General features: G+C 45.9%; 1 long non-coding RNA gene across 2 annotated transcripts; it reads left to right on the forward strand.

Annotated features, from left to right (window-relative positions):
* The first annotated feature begins 1069 nt into the window (after positions 1-1069).
* Positions 1070-7055, forward strand: LOC128401909 (uncharacterized). 2 transcript variants are annotated; one of them, XR_008327560.1, is made up of 4 exons: positions 1070-1278; positions 4487-4539; positions 5898-5954; positions 6929-7055. It is a non-coding gene; the product is annotated as an uncharacterized LOC128401909 (long non-coding RNA). The 2 variants fall into 2 exon arrangements; XR_008327559.1 differs by lacking the exon at positions 5898-5954.
* The last annotated feature ends 11900 nt before the right edge of the window (positions 7056-18955 follow it).

The following is an 18955-nucleotide window of genomic DNA, read 5'->3' on the forward strand; positions in this document are numbered from 1 at the left end:
CCGAGCAACGGGAGCGCACCCCGCCGCGGGGATTCGAACCACCGACCTTTCGATCGGCAAGCCCTAGGCGCTGAGGCTTTTACCCACAGCGCCACCCGCGTCCCTTTGCCAGGACTGTACAAACATGCAAACTCCTGGAATCTACAGCCATTTTGCTCCTCTCTGCCCCTCTTGGTTTAGCTTAGCATATTTGTGGTCTGAACCTGGGCTCATGGCTAAGCTCTCTCCTCACTAATCATTGTTAGCAACATCACATAAATAATGTGAGCATTCATTGTAAGGAGAGCTGAGCATCCTTAAGAGATCCTTAAACCCCTCTCTGAGCTACACGTCCCCTTGGAAGAGAGATTGGTTATTAAACCACGCTGGGAATTGCAGCTCAGTGAGGGAAGTCTCCCAACGACTCTCAACACCCTTAAAAAAATTATAATTCCCAGAATTCTTTGGGGAAAGCCATGACTGTCTATTGTAGTGTTATAAATGTATGGCATGGATGTAGCCCCAGATAAGACAGATAGTAATGAAAGCTCTATAAAGGCCACCTTAGGTACAGCAACATTTTGATCAGAGAAATTGACAAAGGCAGAAGCTGGAATGTTTTGCTATAACAGTTTAGCATTCAGGTTTTGTTAGCCACTGTAATATGATTATTCACATACACACACACAGCCCAAAAACCATGTAAAAAATTAAAATCAGACGATCCGCTAACTATTACGGAAGATATTTTCTTAGTGGTCAGCATAAGTGTGGTGGCATAAACAGTTTTTAAAAATTGAATCTGTAAAAATGACTTTAAGTTCAGTACAAATATTGACTAGGATTTTTTAAAAAAGTTATTAGTAGTTTAACTTAGAATAAATTCATCTGAAGTTGGGAAAAAACTGTGGGTTTTTTATGCACTCTCAACACAGCCAAAGAGGAGATGGGGGTTCCAGAATGTTCTAAAGTGTTCTGTGTGTTCCCAACTGCCGGATATATATTTTCCACAGAAGCCCCTCTGTTCCAGCTCCAGGTGGCCATAGGAAGAGGGAGCTCAAGGGAGCAAGAAAAGAAGGAGGCGCGAGAGGACAGGGAAACATGCCTTGGACCACGTGTCGTGGGGATATGGTGAAGCGGCGGTACCTGTGGTGGGCTTTGGGCTGGCAGTTTAGGCAACTGCTACCACTGCCCTTCCTGGGCCGAAAAGTGCACCGCAGGACCTGGCTGGGCCCAAGCGGGGAATCGGTACTGAAGATCAACCAAGCCAGGCCATGGGGACCCAGGGAGCGCCCACAGGTCAGTCACAGAAAGATGGGTAGAGATGAGACTGAGGATGCCAACCTGGCCAGGCTGCACCACTTGTGGAGATGTGTGTGTGTGTCTTTGAATTCTACTCAGGGCCGTCTTTAGCATATCCAGCACCGTGGTGCAAATATCTCTCTGGCACACTCCCCATTTCCCAGAGTTTTTTTAAGCTGGACTTCGGTCCAGCTTGTTCACATCATGTGGTCCAGCGCACGCTCAGCGCGGCACATAAGTAAGAGGCGCCCGGATCATAGCTGTCAACCTTCCCTTTTTTTGTGGGAAATTCCCTTATTCCAGCACCATTTCCCGCTGCTTCCCGCTGCTATCCCGGATTGTTAGATATCCCGTAGACTGTCTCCGGGACAGGTGAGGCTACTGATCCCTTATTTTCAAATCTGAAAGTTGACAGCTATGGCCTCCGGGATCGCAGCCCAGATGGCCTTCCATGAAGCCTTCCTCTAAGTGCCTAGTGCCCCTTACCTGCCCCCATCCGGGGAAGTCTGTGCCACATGAGGGCCAGCAAGCAGATCAGGTGGCTTCCCAGCTGTGCCATCCTCGCTCGGCACCGAGATCGCGCAGGGCGCTTCCCTGCTCCGCTCGCAGACTCTGCAGGGAGGCACGCAGGCAGTGACATAGCCAGGGAGGGGTGCCCCGCGCCCGCCCCCAATCACACCTGTCAGGCACCCAGGCAGCCCTGGTGGGAGGGGACGTGAAGGGGATTCCCTGAGCCAGATGCAGCGTGCTCCAATGGGTGGTTGAGAGGAGAGGAGTGGGCTGCCCCAGAGCAGGGAAGGGAGCGCACCCTGAATCTCCTTCCCTGACACTCAGCTTGTGGCGCCCTCCAAAATCTGGTGCCCTGCGCCACTAACGTCTATGGGTAAGACACCCCTGATTCTACTCAATATTGATCCAGAGCAGATTCCAATATAAAATAATAATAATAATAATAATAATAATAATAATAATAATAATAATAATAATTTATTTATACCCTGCCCATCTGGCTGGGTTTTCCCAGCCACTCTGGGCGGCTTCCAACAAAATATTTAAAATACATTAAAACATCAGTCATTAAAAGCTTCTCTAAACAGGGCTGCCTTCAGATGGCTTCTAAACTTCAGATAGTTGTTTATTTCTTTGACATCTGATGGGAGGGCGTTCCACAGGGTGTATAGTTAGCAGTGTAAAAACTTAAATGTGTTGCCCAAAAAATAGACCAAAGGCAATTATATTTCATCCAGCAGAGCTTTACTGCTACTGAAGACAAATGAGCGTAATGGTCACAAATCCAATACATTCAAGATTGGCACTGCCCATAAGAAATCCAGTTGCAGCAGACTTAACTTAAACTTACAATAACTTATAAAAGTTAGAAAGTTATAAGTTATATATATATAATAAGTTCAGTTCCCTGGAAGAAGGACTGATTCCTAACATGCTGTGTGAACTGTAGCTCTGTGAAGGAAATGGCGGGGTCTGCTAGCAACTCGCGGCACCCTTAGCAAGCTACAATTCCCAGGAATCTATGGGGAAGCCAGAACTTTAAAAGTGGTATAATGGTACTTTAAATTTAAGGTTCAAGTGTGGCCTTGGAGTTGTATTAAACCAAGTTTAATTCAGAGCCAACACACTAAAATTAATGGCCATGGTAAAGGTAAAGGTAAAGGACCCCTGGACAGTTAAGTCCAGTCAGTGGTGCCCATGGGGTTGTGGCGCTCATCTCGCTTCAGGCCAAGGGAGCTGGCGTTTGTCCACAGACAGCTATCCTGGTCATGTGACCAGCAGGACTAAACTGCTTCTGGCACAATGGAACACCGTGACGGAAACCAGAGTGCACGGAAACACTGTTTACCTGCTCATCACAGTGGTACCTATTTATCTACTTGCACTGGCGTGCTTTCGAACTGCTAGGTTGGCAGGAGCTGGGACAGAGCAACAGGAGCTGACCCAGTCTCATGGATTTGACCCGCTGACCTTCCAATCGGCAAGGCCAAGAGGCTCAGTGGTTTAGACCACAGTGCCACCCACGTGCCATGACAAATGTATGGCAATCAATTCCCAATAGGTCTGTTCTGAGTAAATGTTAACTGATGACTACCTTTCATTTCCACTTCTCACATTCCTTAGGGAACAGAGGAAGCTGCCTTACACCAAGTCAGACCATTGGTCCACTTAGTTCAATGTTGCCTGCACTGACGGGCAGCAGTCAGGGGACATTATTATTATTATTATTATTATTATTATTATTATTATTATTAGAATTTATATACCACCCTATACCCAGAGGTCTCAGGGCAGTTCACAGAAAAGACCAACATGAAATCACAATATAAATAATCAAAATGAAAACAACAACCCACTAGCACCCCTGCCCAAAAAAGAGCCACGTTTTAAAAGGGCATAGGGACATTCCTCGTCTTAACTGAAGGTAAGTGTAAAGGTAAAGGTAAAGCACCCCTGGATGGTTACGTCCAGTCAAAGGTGACTGTAGGGTTGTGGCACTCATCTCACTTTCAGGCTGAGGGAGTCAACGTTTGTTCACAGACAGCTTTCCAGGTCATGTGGCCAGCAGGACTAAACCACTTCTGGCACAGCGGAACACCGTGACGGAAGCCAGAGTGCATGGAAACACTGTTTATCTTCCTGCCACAGTGCTACCTATTTATCTACTTGCACTGGTGTGCTTTTGAACTGCTAGGTTGGCAGGAGCTGGGACTGAGCAACAGGAGCTCACCCCGTTGCGGGGATTTGAACCACCAACCTTCTGATCGGCAAGCCCAAGAGGCTCAGTGGTTCAGACCACAGCACCACCAGGGACTGAACCTAATACATTCTGCATACAGAGCAGATGTTCTAGCACTGAGTCTCATCCCTTCCCCAAAAGGCCCATCCCTTGATTTTCCCAGAACATTTAGGAAATAATAGCCATCCAAACTAACTCTTTAAGAAATGATTTCAGAGATCCAACACTCCACCAGTCCATTTTGACTGAGCATAGATGGGGCCAGCTACAAATGGCTTAGATTGTTTAATGGAAAATAGTGGATGAGGTAAAGATTAGGAAAACGATATAGGGAGGGGGCACATATTAAAGAAGGAGAAGATAGAGAGTCGGACGTTGCTGAGGTGATGAAGAGACGGTGGTTGGGATTGCAGCCAAAATTGCAAAAGAGCTAAAATGTAATTATTCTATTTGCAGGCTCAATTGTAAGAACAGTCTGACCATTAAGTTATTGATGGCACAACGGCAAGGTAGGTCATGAGTTTTTCTCTCCCTTTGAAAGTGTCAGGGTGTAGAGAGAGAATGATAGCTTCTAATCTTACCCAGAAAAAACTGTGTGGTACTGTCAACCACGTCTAGATATTTAAACTGCCACCTGCTAGGGATGCTGGAGTTGCAAGATTGCTGCACTGAGAAAAGAATTTGATTAGATAGCTCCACAAGATCCCTTCCAACTCTACAATTCTATTGTTTTGTGTCTTCATATTATTCTAATTATTGCTACTACAACTACTACCTGCAAAGTCCCAGGGGAGGCTGCAACAATTTAAAATTAAAAAACGAGAAGAAAGATGCAACAGATTATAATCACTGGAGTAAGAAAGCCCTGAGGTGTCTTTTTTATATATAACAACAGCAGCAGCATCTTCAGGTTGGTAAGATTTGTGAGGCAGGCTAGGCGCAGAGAGTATGGCTGCCCCAAAGTCTCCCAGTGAGCTTTAGGGTTGAGTGCGGATCCCTCAGCTCACTGGCTCCAACTCTAAGGGGTCCCTTTGGGCGCCCCAATAATACATCAGCCTCAGCTCCTTGCAGGATAAAAATATAGTAACTAGAATAAGGTGAGAAAAGGATATTGCGTGGCGAGTTCCCGCCTCCCCCTCGGAAATAAAGACACCAGACACAGTAATTTAGGTTAATGGGCAAAATAGGCCACAACTTTATTGATTGCAGGAATTGAGGGGAATTGGCTTAGGCATTGGTCCTATCTACTAACCGGCTTCAGCCTGATTGCTGGAAGACCAGCAAGGGTTAACCGCCAGTAGGGGGAGTCCTGCTGATGTACATCAACTAGGAGCTCCCCTGGGGTCACCGCTTGGGGGCGTGCCTTAGGCCCACACCTCCACAGGCTTCAGACAGGGCAACGCCCCCCGGAATCCTTTACCGGACTACCCTTAATTTTGGGGGAAGGTGATGGCGCTTCCTCCCCCCCCCCATCTGCATAACAATACCTCTAACAATGCCTAAGCGCCAATGCCCAAGAAGTTGTGACGGTTTGCTACGAGGTAGGCGAAAAACCAAATGGCTGGTGCCAACTTGCCAAGTGGAAAAAATTCCTACCAGGCCCCTTGACAGCGACCAACCGAAGTCCATAGCAATGTCAGAGAGTCAAACCTAAAGGGTGGGAGGGATGGGAAACCGGGTCAGCTGGAGCAAGAAAGGGGAGATTCTCGGCCACAACAGCCCTAAATAGCGCGGGCCACACCTCCCAGGCCAGCCGATAACGCGGCCGAGGATTCCCCCAGTCTCGCAGGGGCTGGCTTACAGATAATGTCCAAACAGGGAGAGAAAGAAGCAAGCAGCTTTTTAAAAGCAAAGATCCTTTATTCAGTTGCCACCAGGTTCCCTACGCGAAGGTGACAAAAGGTACAAGGAACCCCGCCCAAAGGTAAGTCCAAAATTTTATACAGTCACAATTCTGGGTGGTCTTATTTGTTATAAGAAAAACACTTGCTCCTTTTCCCTTATGGGGTACCTAAGAGCCTGTATAGAGCCCCTATGTAGGTTCCCTATCGGCAGGAAAAAATAACAGAGACCAACCAGAGAATGTTGAGAAGCGAAGCAGCTAGTCAGCCTGATCTTTATTAACTGTTGCAACAGGGTGCTCTCAATCACACAGAGGAGGCAGGAGGGATACAGAACATTGGTGTGCAAGCTCTTATTTAGACTTTTGAAATTGCCCACCCTGTAGCCCAAGACTACCCCCCTGAAACATCATACATACATCACAGAAGGAGGCGGTCTACAGCAGAAATCATGTTTGCCAGGGTACCTGATAATGGTCACTGATTGCTTTTACCTAGGCAGTCTGGCTACTCTTTTGTGATGGTAAATACTCAGTTCCTGAATCCAGGTCACAGGCTCACCCTATTCATACACAGATACGCCCTTAAGACAGGATTTGTGAGCAAAGAGACAATGGGGAGGTTTTCCCATTTCGAAACATTTGAGGTCAATTAGGGAGAAACTACCGTATTTTTCGCTCTTTAGGACACACTGGTCCATGGGGTCACGAAGAGTCGGACACGACTAAATGACTAAACAACAACAGGGAGAGTCAAAATGGTTTCAGGACTGATTTCCTGTACTGTTTTCAGACATGTGGTTTATACTGTATATATTTGAGACCTTAAATTCTTATAACATATTTGTCACAGAGTCGTCAAATTACAAGGTAAGGGTGCAGGGTGCAAAAGGGAGGTTTGGGTGCAAGATACAAGATAGGGTGCAAATCCTATCCACATGAGTTAGGTAATACCTAGAAATCCAGGAAGAGATGGCAAATGATATGGTAATCCATTTTTTCGAGAATAGCAATAGGGATGAGAGTATCATCCAACAGTTGGATTTTTCTCCCTACAGGGTCAAAGGAAATGGATCTGGTCCTCTGGTTATGGAAGAAGGAAGGGGAGCTGAGTGGAAGTGATTAGTTTGAGGCTAAAAAGAACATTTATACTTTCATGGTTGCAATAAAGTGGTGCAATTTGAATACATGGGTTCCAGTTCTTATTTTCCTGAAAGTAGTTACATTCATTGAGAAGTCGAACGAATGCTGATAAGGCACAAGGACACAAAAGGGTCAGTTCCATTTTCAAAGACACCAAATGTAACAATTGCAAAAGGGTCACCTTAGGGATTCACATTTACAAGTAGTAAAGACACAATTATGAGGAAAATACCTAGATACAATTTAAAATTACCTGGATACAATTACAAAAAAATACTTGGATACAATTATTAAAATAGAGATAGAGTAAATTCAGGAAATAGGGTAATAGGCAGTGAAGGGAAGAAAGAAAAATGCTTTACAGTGGTACCTCAGGTTAAGAACTTAATTTGTTCCGGAGGTCCGTTCTTAACCTGAAACTGTTCTTAAGCTGAAGCACCACTTTAGCTAATGGGGCCTCCTGCTGCTGCCGCCACACCACCACCGCGCGATTTCTGTTCTCATCCTGAAGCAAAGTTCTTAACCTGAGGTAGTATTTCTGGGTTAGCGGAGTCTGTAACCTGAAGCATCTGTAACCCGAGGTAGCACTGTATTTGACAGAAAGGAAAGAAGGGATTTGAAGGAGGGGAATAATGGGAGAAGTGAATTAGAAGGAGAGTAGACTAAAAGGCAAAATTCAGAACAAGGTTTATATATATCTCTTAGGTTGTCTTCATTTGGTTTATTTGGTCTTGATTTTCAGCTTCTTTGGCTTTTTTTTCTACACCAGTACTTAGGAGTGCATGAGATAGTCTTTGTGTCTTTTTCTCCATTCCCTCCATTCAGCTTTTGCAAAGGTGTTTACTGGTGCTGGAAGATTTCAGAGGCCCTGGAAGGACACAACCTCCACCCATGAACCTGACCCACCGCAAGCAGCATCTCAGCGAATTTCATTCTCATCTGTCTGGCCTATGCATCTCAGTCAGCTCGAGGCATAGAGGACTCCAGGGTAGTAGATTGCTCCCAGAGGTCATGATGGACGGGTGTTTCTTGCTAAGACATTCGGCAAATGAGACCGTGGGGCCTGGCCCACAACTCAGCAGATGACAAGACCATGGAAGAGCTGCTGGATGTTGAAACATGACTATTGCTATTGTTACAAACCCTGTTCCATTCAAGTGTGGGGAGGAAAATGGGGCCATGTCCTTACCCATATCATCCATCCATCCATTAATAAATTACCATTCCCCCAAGTTAGCAATAGCATTGTCTTGACTAACAACATCATGGATGTAGGCCCTATCACAGTGGCCTCATGAACTTCTCAAGGTGTCATTATGAAGTGACTCCTTTCCTTTCTGCAATGACATTAAAAGCTAGGAGCATAGCAAATCCCACAGGCAGGATATGAGTGAAGACCATTGTCCTCTCCTGCTCTTGCCTCCAACAGCTAATTGTCAATGGCCTACATCCTTTGAACCTGCCATCTTCACAGCTTCACGAGTTTGCCTAATCCATTTAAAAATACTCGAAACCACAGTTAGACAAGAGGCGAGGCTGACCCCTATCATCAGGTAGAGTGAAACCAACCCCAAGAGATCTGGGAGACAGTAAAAGGTAAAGGGACCCCTGACCGTTAGGTCCAGTCACAGACGACTCTGGGGTTGCGGCGCTTATCTCACTTTACTGGCCAAGGGAGCCGGCGTACAGCTTCCGGGTCATGTGGCCAGCATGACTAAGCCGCTTCTGGTGAACCAGAGCAGCACACGGAAACGCCGTTTACCTTCCCGCCAGAGTGGTCCCTATTTATCAACTTGCACTTTGACATGCTTTCGAACTGCTAGGTTGGCAGGAGCAGGGACCGAGCAACGGGAGCTCACCCCGTTGCGGGGATTCAAACCGCTGACCCTCTGATCGGCAAGCCCTAGGCACTGTGGTTTAGACCACAGCACCACCCTCATCCCTCTCTGGGAGACAGTAGCAGATGCCAAACAACACCAACCCTAAATGCCAGCCCTAATGACAAAAAGCAGAGGCAAGCAACCTCAGACTTAGGGGTCAAATGCGATCTTCTAAACTGCTCCATCCGGCCTTCAGGACTCTCCCTAGGCCAGTGGTTCTCAAACTGTTTTCCTCTGGGCCACACTCTCAGAATAAAAATTTGCTTGCGCCACACCAAATTTTTTATTGGAAAACGAGCAGAAACAACTCCTAGCAGTGCCTGATTTATAATATTGAACACAGCTATTTTATAATACGATCGTGGGACACCCAGAAAGTATAAAACAATGCAGCAACATAAGAACATGAATCATTCCCAAAATATAATTATAAATGAGCCTCTTACGTATGCACCTTAGGTATGTATACAAACTCAGTGAGGGGCATGAGCTTGCTTTTGCAGGGTAATCTCGTTTATATTAGGTCTAATTTGAGATAAACAGACTTTCTTCTCGTCAACACAAAGAAGCCTTTCTCTTCTCTGGTCTTTCATATTTGTCAGAGTTGAAAATCCATGCTCATGATATGTCATGGAGAATTGTAGAAGAATAGCCAATGCTTTTGAAGAGAGGTGTGGATACTATTTCTGGCTGTATATATTTTTTTTAAAAAAGTATTTTGATACTGTACTAATTAGCTGGAACTGACCACTACTTTCTGACTAAACTTCTAATCTCTGATGACCCTTTATTTGCAGTCAGAACCAATTTATAACAGATAAACATCAGTTCTTCACTAAACAGGGCTGCATTTGAGCAATAAAGTTGCATTTATAGCTTATTACAAATATATTCAGCTGCAGATTAAAATTAATGGCAATCTTAAGAGGAATGCTAAGGATGGGGGGGGGGAATCAGTAGAAAATATAGATATTTGACTTATGCAAGATCAAATGTTTATCCATGTACCCAGTATTAAAATTTCCACATGTATGTGTCACTTGGAGCCTGTATGGTGTAGTGGTAAGCAGTTGTGGCAAATTCAGCCACAGAGACCACGTCTATGACTAGGTTTTGCTAACCTCATCCGTAATCATTAGCAGTCATGGATATTGCTAGTCAAGTAGAGCAACGCTGAGCTAGCGGCAAGGGTCCTGCCACCCTTGTTTCATTTAATTACCCAGTTTAATTGCATTTTATAAAGGTTGCTGTATAGGGGAAAGCCATTACACATAACAAGCACAGTGGAATACCTTTTCTGCCTCGTCTCTGCTTGCACTTACACTCACCCCTGGTGGAATTCATTCCACTCCTTGTCCCCTGGTGAGGGACTGGCTAAGATCCTCAAACTGAGCTGAAGATGACTTTTCAGAAGCAGGGGAGCGTAAGTATCATAATTGAGATGATACACAATTCCTGTACCAACCGTTGAGAATTTCCATTCCACCTTAAGGAGCAGACATGGGATTGTTACGTGTCACATGTCTGTTTACATTCCAGCACAGTCTGCTGGGAACTTCCGTTGTGTGTATAGCTTTTGCTTTTCTCTGTCTCTCTGAGGAGAAGAAAGGGAGACGACATGTTTTCTTTGTCTTGATTTATGCTTAATAAATCTTTAGCTGTTGGTATGTGTCCACAAGCCTCACGCCTGTTATGTTTGCTCAGTATGCTCTGCTAATATAGCGTGCTCAGGCTTTTGAAGTCTGAGTCGCTGATTTACATCGCACCAGAGATTGGGGGATCGTCACGGCTGGAAGGGCATGATCCAGCTGGGGGCTAGCCAGCCGGCATCTCAACCCCCAAAGGATGCTGACACCAACATGGTCCCACCAAAATGTCATAAGAGCCCTTCTGGGTGAGAATTTAGTCCAGGGGTGAAGAATATGTGGCCCTCCAGATGTAGTTGGATGCCAACTCCCATCAACCCCAGCTAGGATGGCCAATGGTCAGGCATGATGGGATGGAGGCTCACAGGTTCCTCACCCTGATCAGCAGTCAACGGGACACCTCTGGGAAGGTCACAAGAGAGGTATGGAAGCAACACAGTCCTCCCTATTGCTGCTTCCCAGCAGCTGACCTTCAGCGTTATACTGTGTCTTCTAGTGCCAGTTCTAATGCGAACCAATGCCAGTGTACTGGAAGAAGCATAGATCACCAGTGTTGAAGCAACAATTCTTCAACATCAACTTCATTGGACTGGTCGTTTTGTGTGGATGCCTGATGATCGTCTTCCAAAGCAACTACTCTACTCCAGACTTAAAAATGGAAAGCGTAATGCTGATGGTCAACAAAAGCGGTTTAGAGACTCTCTCAAGGCAAATCTTTAAAAATGTAGTAGAAACACCGACAACTGGGTAACACTGGCCTGTGAGCACTCCAGTTGGAGAACAGCCATTACCAATGGTGTCATGGACTTTGAAGATGCACAAACTCAGGACGAAAGGGAGAAACATGCTAAGAGGGAGGCACGCTTGGCAAACCCTCACCGTGATCAACTCCCACCCGGAAACCTATGTCCCCACTGTGAAAGGATGTGTGGATCCAGAATTGGCCTCTGCAGTCACTTATGGTTAAAACCGTGTTTATGGAAGACAATCTTACTCAGCTACAAAGGATCGCCAAAGAAGAACTGTGTCTTCCCCATTTTATTATTATTTAAAGGACTTTCATACTACTTTTCATCAGTAAAGGTTACATAGCAGTTTACAAAGAACAGCATGAACAAAAGACAAGAAATTAAACAAAGGATGCGAAACAGAGGCTTAGAGGGCGTCTGCAGGCTTTTCCAACGGTGTCTCAAATATACGCAATGTCACCTAAACGTTCAGGGCCTCGGAATGTGACCCCCTGTGTAAATGGGGAGCTGCCTGGATTCACACTTTTCTGAACTTTGCAGTGCCATTCCCCAGCCAAGTAATGTGTCGAAAAAGGCATAACTAGGGTCAAGTGTGTATAAAGTGAAACTTTCAACAACCATGTGCTCAGGCTTGGGATATTTGGAATCACCCACTGAATGTCATATGCTGTCTACATGCTTCCTTTCTTCTGTGTTTACTGAAATTGTGGTGATCCAGATGTTTACTGCTTTACTTTGAGTTTTATAATGTGCATGCCTGGAACAGGGGAAGTCGCTTAATCTAGTTTTATATGGTTTTCTCCCTTTCTCCATTCCTTCTTTCTCCCTTTTCCATTTTGCTCTTCTCCTCTGCTATCTTCTCACTGCTTTCTTTCTTTCTTTCTTTCTTTCTTTCTTTCTTTCTTTCTTTTTTGGTATGCTGTCCCTGCTGAAAATATAATAAAATTTTATTCACCAAAAATGCATATAATAGTGAAGATAATATACAATAAATGCATTATATTATATTCACTTGCAAAACATGTATATTAGGCAAAGTTGCATTTAAAAAGGTGTATATTGGATGCAATTCACACTAAATTCAAAATCAGATGTGGAACTGAACTTAAGATTGGAACAAATGAGCAACAGAGAAGAAGTGAAATGGACTGATTTGCCTGTTATTGAGAGATGGACCATAAAGAAGGCTGATCGCTGAAGAATTGATGCTTTTGAATTATGGTGCTGGAGGAGACTCTTGAGAGTCCCGTGGACTACAAGTAAGATCAAACCTATCCATTCTGAAGGAAATCAGCCCTGAGTGCTCACTGGAAGGACAGATCCTGAAGCTGAGGCTCCAATACTTCGGCCACCTCATGAGAAGAGAAGACCCTAATGTTGGGAAAGATTGAGGGCACAAAGAGAAGGGGACGACAGAGGACAAGATAATTGGACAGTGTTCTCAAAGCTACCAGCATGAGTTTGACCAAACTGCAGGAGGCAGTGGAAGACAGGAGTGCCTGGAGTGCTCTGGTCAATGGGGTCACGAAGAGTCGGACACGACTAAACGACTAAACAACAACAACTGCAGCTTAAACTTATTGACAAGTTTTGGGGTGAAAGTTAAATCTTCTCATTTGGATCAAACCGTGTGTGTGTGTGTGTGTGTGTGTGTGTGTGTGTGTGTCAGATTGTTAGCCAACATAGCCAAGACCCCAGCTGTAAACTACAACATGAGCTAGAAAGAGAATTCCTCATTTAGCAATGGCACCCCAGCCTTTTCCTCCCTCTCCCCACCTCCTCTGCTGGAAAATAGGCTCACCCGCGAACAAACAAAAAGGAGATAACTTTTAGTCCTTTGCAACACTGGGACTCATTTCCAAAGTGACAGAAAGCTGAGCCAAAGGTATCATTATGCTCTGCCATATACCTTGGCAGAGTGTTGATGGCAGCTCCTGCAGAGTTCAAGCAGGCATCCATGGCGGGGAGGCCATTGTTTCTCTGAGAAGTAAACAACAGATAATGGATACCTTGCCCAAAGTCAGCTGAAAGGTAATCATTTCCGCATCCTTTGACTGGCAGGCAGATTGCTAGCTTCCATACCCTTTCACAAAAGGAAAGGGAGATATAATTAATCTATTTCTTCTTAACCAAGTTAGGCAACTCATCGTTTCCTCTCTTTGTGTAGAAGCCAGCTATTAGGAGAAGGAGGAGAAGGAGGGTTGCACGCTCAGGGCACTTCAGACTAGTGTGCAAGCAGCAGACCTTCCCACAAAGGGCACTCATCCATTAGGACACTCTCTTGCACAGATTCCCTGTTCAAATTCCCTTCCTGCTTGCTTGATATGTTACCAGGGCAGGCCCAGGAAGTCCCACCCTTTCAAAGGCAGCCATTGCTTTTTCATCGATGGATCTTTCAACCGGCTGGACTAAACCGTTGGATTACGGCACCACCTAGTGCACCATCCTTTCCAACATGGTCAGTGTCCATCTTTGGGACCAAGCATGTTTTAGCACAGGCGGGGGAACGAGGGAGAATCCCAGGTCCCGGGAGCAGATGGGGACTTGCAAGCCTCTCTATCTGGTTCTTGGGACCCTCCCCAGGTCTTGCTTCATACCCACTTCCCCCCAAAAAAAAACAAAATTGGGGGTGGGGTTTCCTCTGGGTGAAACGCATCCTTGAACTCTGATGATGCCTCCTGCTTGCGTGGAAGGAGGATAGAGGTGTGAATGCATATGTGTAGAAACCAGCCTGCTGTAAGGTAAAGGTAAAGGGACCCCTGACCATTAGGTTCAGTCATGACCGACTCTGGGGTTGCGGCGCTCATCTCGCTTTATTGGCCGAGGGAGCCAGCGTACAGCTTCCAGGTCATGTGGCCAGCATGACTAAGCCACTTCTGGCAAACCAGAGCAGCGCACGGAAACGCCGTTTACCTTCCCGCCAGAGCGCTACATATTTGTCTACTTGCACTTTGACGTGCTTTCGAACTGCTAGGTGGGCAGGAGCAGGGACTGAGCAACAGGAGCTCACCCCGTCGCGGGGATTCAAACCGCTGACCTTCTGATCAGCAAGTCCTAGGCTCTGTGGTTTAACCCACAGCGCCACCTGCATCCCCGCTGCAGAAAGCTACAAATCACACTGAGGCCTCTACCGAGTCTTGCCTCCTGCCCTACCCACCACAGGCCTATGACCTCCAGAAAGTTGCCCAGAAGGGAAAATGGCCTTCGGGTTCAAAAAGTTTCTCCACCCCAGGCCGTATATACACCAATCGCTTTTCCATTATTACATCCATCAAAGATTATTTGCACTGTTGAATTATTCTAATGTTGCCAGCATTTTCAGCTGTACACAGTTATTTTCCGTATAACCAATAAACGTTTTCCAATCTTTTTTAAACGCATGTTCTTCTTGCTCTCTTATTCCACATGTTAACTCTGCAAGTTGCGCATATTTTGTCAACATAAGCTGTCATTCTTCTTTGGTTGGGACCTCGCTAACTTTCCATTTGGGGGCTAATAAAACACAGGCTGCAATTGTTGCATACATAAATAACCTTTTCTGACACCTGGGGATTTCAGTCTGAGTTATCCCCAACAGAAAGGACTTGGGGGGGAGGGAGTAATTTTAAACATTTTTTCAATTCATTGTAAATCATTTCCCAATACTCTTTTACCTTTTTACATGTCCACCACATATGAAAGAATGTTCCCTCCACCTCTTTGCACTTCCAGCACTTATCTGATTCAGTCTTGTAAATCTTACCAAGCCTACTCGGAGTTAGAGACCACCTATGAATCATTTTCAAATAGTTCTCCTTCAAAGAATAACATGCTGTAGATTTCAAGTCCACCCCAGGCCTTTGGTCTGATTCAGCAGGGCTTGTGTTGTTGTTGTTGTTGTTGTTCGTATTGTTGTCATTGTTGTTATATTTATACTCCACCTTTCCCCCTGATAACTTACTTCACAAGTGCCTTGGAGTCCTTCCTCCAGTGCTTTAGACTCCACACATCACAGTCTGAAAGATCCAGCTCCCCAGAGGCAAATCTCCCATTTCTAAGAACCTCCTTGCTCACTCTCTTGGCTGAGTTTCTCCTGTCAGCAAAATTAGGTCAACAAGCTGTCCGCATTCCTAAGGAACATAAGAAGCTGCCTTACTCTGAGTCAGAACTTCGCCTGGGGAATGACACCACCCGCCACCCCATGTTCTTCTTGCTCGGCAGACGACGCTTCACAGAACTATAATTCCCAGAGCAGATTAACGTACAATCCCCCTTCCCAGGGAACAGGGGAATATGGCTCTCCTGGAAATTCTCACCAGCCTTAATAAACTGCATTTTCTTTGGAGCGCGCCATCAGTCTTTAAAGGGCTTTAAATGTAAGATGCAAATGCGGCCCTGAAAAAAGTGCCCATCTGTGATCTAAAGGAATGACCATATCTATAGCAACTGTTTTGGATCTTAAGAGACCTATATTAGATCCTTCCTGCTGCCACTAGCACATGGGTAGGCAAACTAAGGGCCGGGGGCCGGATCTGGCCCAATTGCCTTCTAAATCCAGCCCGCGGATGGTCCGGGAATCAGCGTGTTTTTACATAATGTGTCCTTTTATTTAAAATGCATCTCTGGGTTATTTGTGGGGCATAGAAATTCGTTCATTTATTTATTTTTTCAAAATATAGTCCGGCCCTCCACAAGGTCTGAGGGACAGTGAACCAGCCCCCTGCTGAAAAAGTTTGCTGACCTCTGCATGTGGCCCCTGAAAACTTGCCCTGCAGGGAAAGTGGACCTTGGACCGAAGAAGGTTCTACATCCCTGAACGGGAGATCTGGCTCACAAAATGATCTGCAGTACGAGACTAAGGGGCATTAAAAGCATGCCCTTCTTTCCGTCAGCTGGGGGGGGGTGCCTCAGAGGCAGGAGTTCTGCCTGCCTGCCTGCCTGCCTGCCGTCCCCAAACTTCAGGCTCACTTCCAGTCAACTGAGCCTTGTGTCCTGTGTAACTACATGGGGAGCCCGGCTGTTGAAAGAAAACGTTACAAGAGGATTTTGTATCTTTAAACTCTGACCGTGTTTTAATTTATTTTCCCCCTGCTGCTTCCAATTCTCAGCTTGAGCGCTGGGGAATGGGGCCAGCTCAAGCAAAGGGAAGAGGGAGATGTTTGGAGGCCAAATGGAGCGCATTTGGGAAGGCCTTGTCAGGCCACCGGTTTCCTAACACCCTGGACTGGGTTGCTGGCAATGAGATCCTTCGGCCAAACAACAGCTCAGCGTTCAGGACCCCAAAGAACTTGGTGCCCATGTGTGCTATTTTCCTGTTTATTCTTTCCCCCTCTCTCTTCCTCTCCTCCTCCTCTCTCTTCCCCCCTCTCCCCTTCCCCCCTTTCTCCCCTCAGGGATTGGAAATACCAGAGCTGATGTCACGAGCAGGCAGCACTCGCCAGAAATAAAATCTTGGATAAACTCACAGGCTCCAGCCAGTCCTTTTCAGTCCCTCTCTTTGCCATCTATATTCTCTTCCCCTCCCAGCGCCACTTCCCAACAAGATCTCAGCCTGAGCCAACCAACTTCCTCCCCACCCTCCCAGGAGGAAGAAATATATATTTTTAAAATTGCATTAAGGCATTTCAAGCAGTTGGTCTTAGAGGGCAGATCCCAGACCAGAAACCAGTTTTCATGTCAGAGTGTATGGACACGAGTCACCTTTGCTTGTGCCCAGTAGCTGTGGCTCAACAGGTTTGTAGACAGCAGCCTGCTCACAGGGGTGTTGGCTCAGTACTTGAAAGAATCAGGGTACAGCCCCCTGACATAACTCTGCACCAAATCTGCATATGCTAATTTATATATCTAGAGAGGTGCATATTTAAGGCAATGGATGGTTGGAGATCTCACTGGCTATGTGCTTTGCAAAATGCCCAGCAGCTCTGCAAGCAAAGGCCACAACTTCACCATACATTTAAAGCCCTCTTATACCAGTCCTGGCTTCTCCAAAGAATCCTGGAAACTATATTTTATTAAAGGGAGTGTGTCCAATGTTAAGGGGCCACCACTGAGAAAGCCTCTCTTGTGCTTCCCAGGGAAACCTCTAGATCTTTAATGGTGGGCTCCCAAGAAGGACCCTTTGTATATGGGGAAAATTATTTGACCGAAGATGACTGTTTAGATAAGTTACCCCCATGCTGTTCAGGCTTTGAACAAAAGGGGGTAGGTATCTAATCTTTCCTTCTCTCTTCCTGGCTCCTGTTGCTTGCAGCTCTTCAGCCTTGCCAAGTGATGCCTGTTACTACTGACCAAATGGCATGTGATGGAGGCAAGAGCAGGGCATGGCTCATATAAACCCCAGTGTCATCACACATCCTGGGTGACTCAATTTCTTCAAGTGTGGTGCTGATAACACCAAGGCTATAGAAAACTCAAACTTTTATTTGGCTGGAAAGTAGCCTATTCTACAAGTGTCCTGCCCATCACTCTGCCCACTTCTGCCTCTGGTCCCACTGATCACCAGCATGTGGTTCCTGGAAGTTTCTCCATGAAGGAATGTGGCTCTTGGGCTGAAAAAATCTTCTCCATTCCAGCCTTTGCCAGTGCCTTGAGTGGTGATGGTGGTTTCCTGACAGAAGGAGGAAACTGGCGGTGCAATTCATTTCCTACTCAGACATTAAAGATTCAACAGCCTCTGTCAGGAAAGGGAAGGTCAATTGTGAATCTGGGCTCTTAGTAATAATGTTCAGGAACATCTGGGCCAATGCCAACCCTCCCAGATGAATATTCTATAAACAAGCCAGCTATGTCAGCCCCTCAAATTCCCCTCAGGCTACAGCAGCATATTTATTGATGCTGGATTCATTCCTCCATGACGACTGATTTCCATAGTTTCCTCCATCCCCAAAGTACAATCTTCAAATTCAATTCGACGACCAAAAACACACACCTGGTTGCAATATTTCTTCTGTGCACAACTGGGTGGTTTCCATCCTGAGAAGCATCAACGCACTAAGAATGTGATGCTTTCAAATCTGGGATAAAATCATAGGCAGAGACTAACCTCTTGAGACCGTGGCCTACAAATAATGCACAGTTGTGAGGGCCCCATCCACAACCACCCAGGGCAGCATGGGACCCTGTTCCCTGTGATGCAATCCTAAACCCTTTCTGAAACTGCATCTACTCTATTCCATCTTTCAGGTTGCATGTGCCATTGGTCATCAGGGCAAAAAGGCTGGTGGAAGCTGGAGTTCACCAATGTCTGAATGACCACAGGTACCCCATGCCTGTCTGACACAGCAACGAATTTCTCCTACATAGCAATGCTTCAACCCTTTCCCTTTACCTCCACCCAAGAAAAAACCTTGAATACAAGAGTCAAATAAAGAGCAAAGTTTCCTTGCATGCTGGAAAACCCACGCTCAGCTGTATTTTCTGGGTATGTTGCATGTGTGCATGCATGCATTCATGTATAATCCTGAGGGCTTCATTTTGCCCTTCTATCATGGCCTGGCAAAACATAAGGACCTGTTTCAGTTGCTCTGTCTAGTTCTTTGGGGGTGTTCACTGTTATCCCTGAAGACGGAGTTTGCTCTGAAACATTCGACTGAAGCCGTTTTGTCGAGGTCCTTTGAGAGTGGGGGGTGGGGAAACACTGAGAAGCTAACAAAATAAAAGTGGGCGGTTTTTAGGACCCTGCATACCAA

Source organism: Podarcis raffonei, chromosome 14, assembly GCF_027172205.1.
Source record: "Podarcis raffonei isolate rPodRaf1 chromosome 14, rPodRaf1.pri, whole genome shotgun sequence".
In the NCBI taxonomy this organism is placed as follows: Eukaryota; Metazoa; Chordata; class Lepidosauria; order Squamata; family Lacertidae; genus Podarcis; species Podarcis raffonei.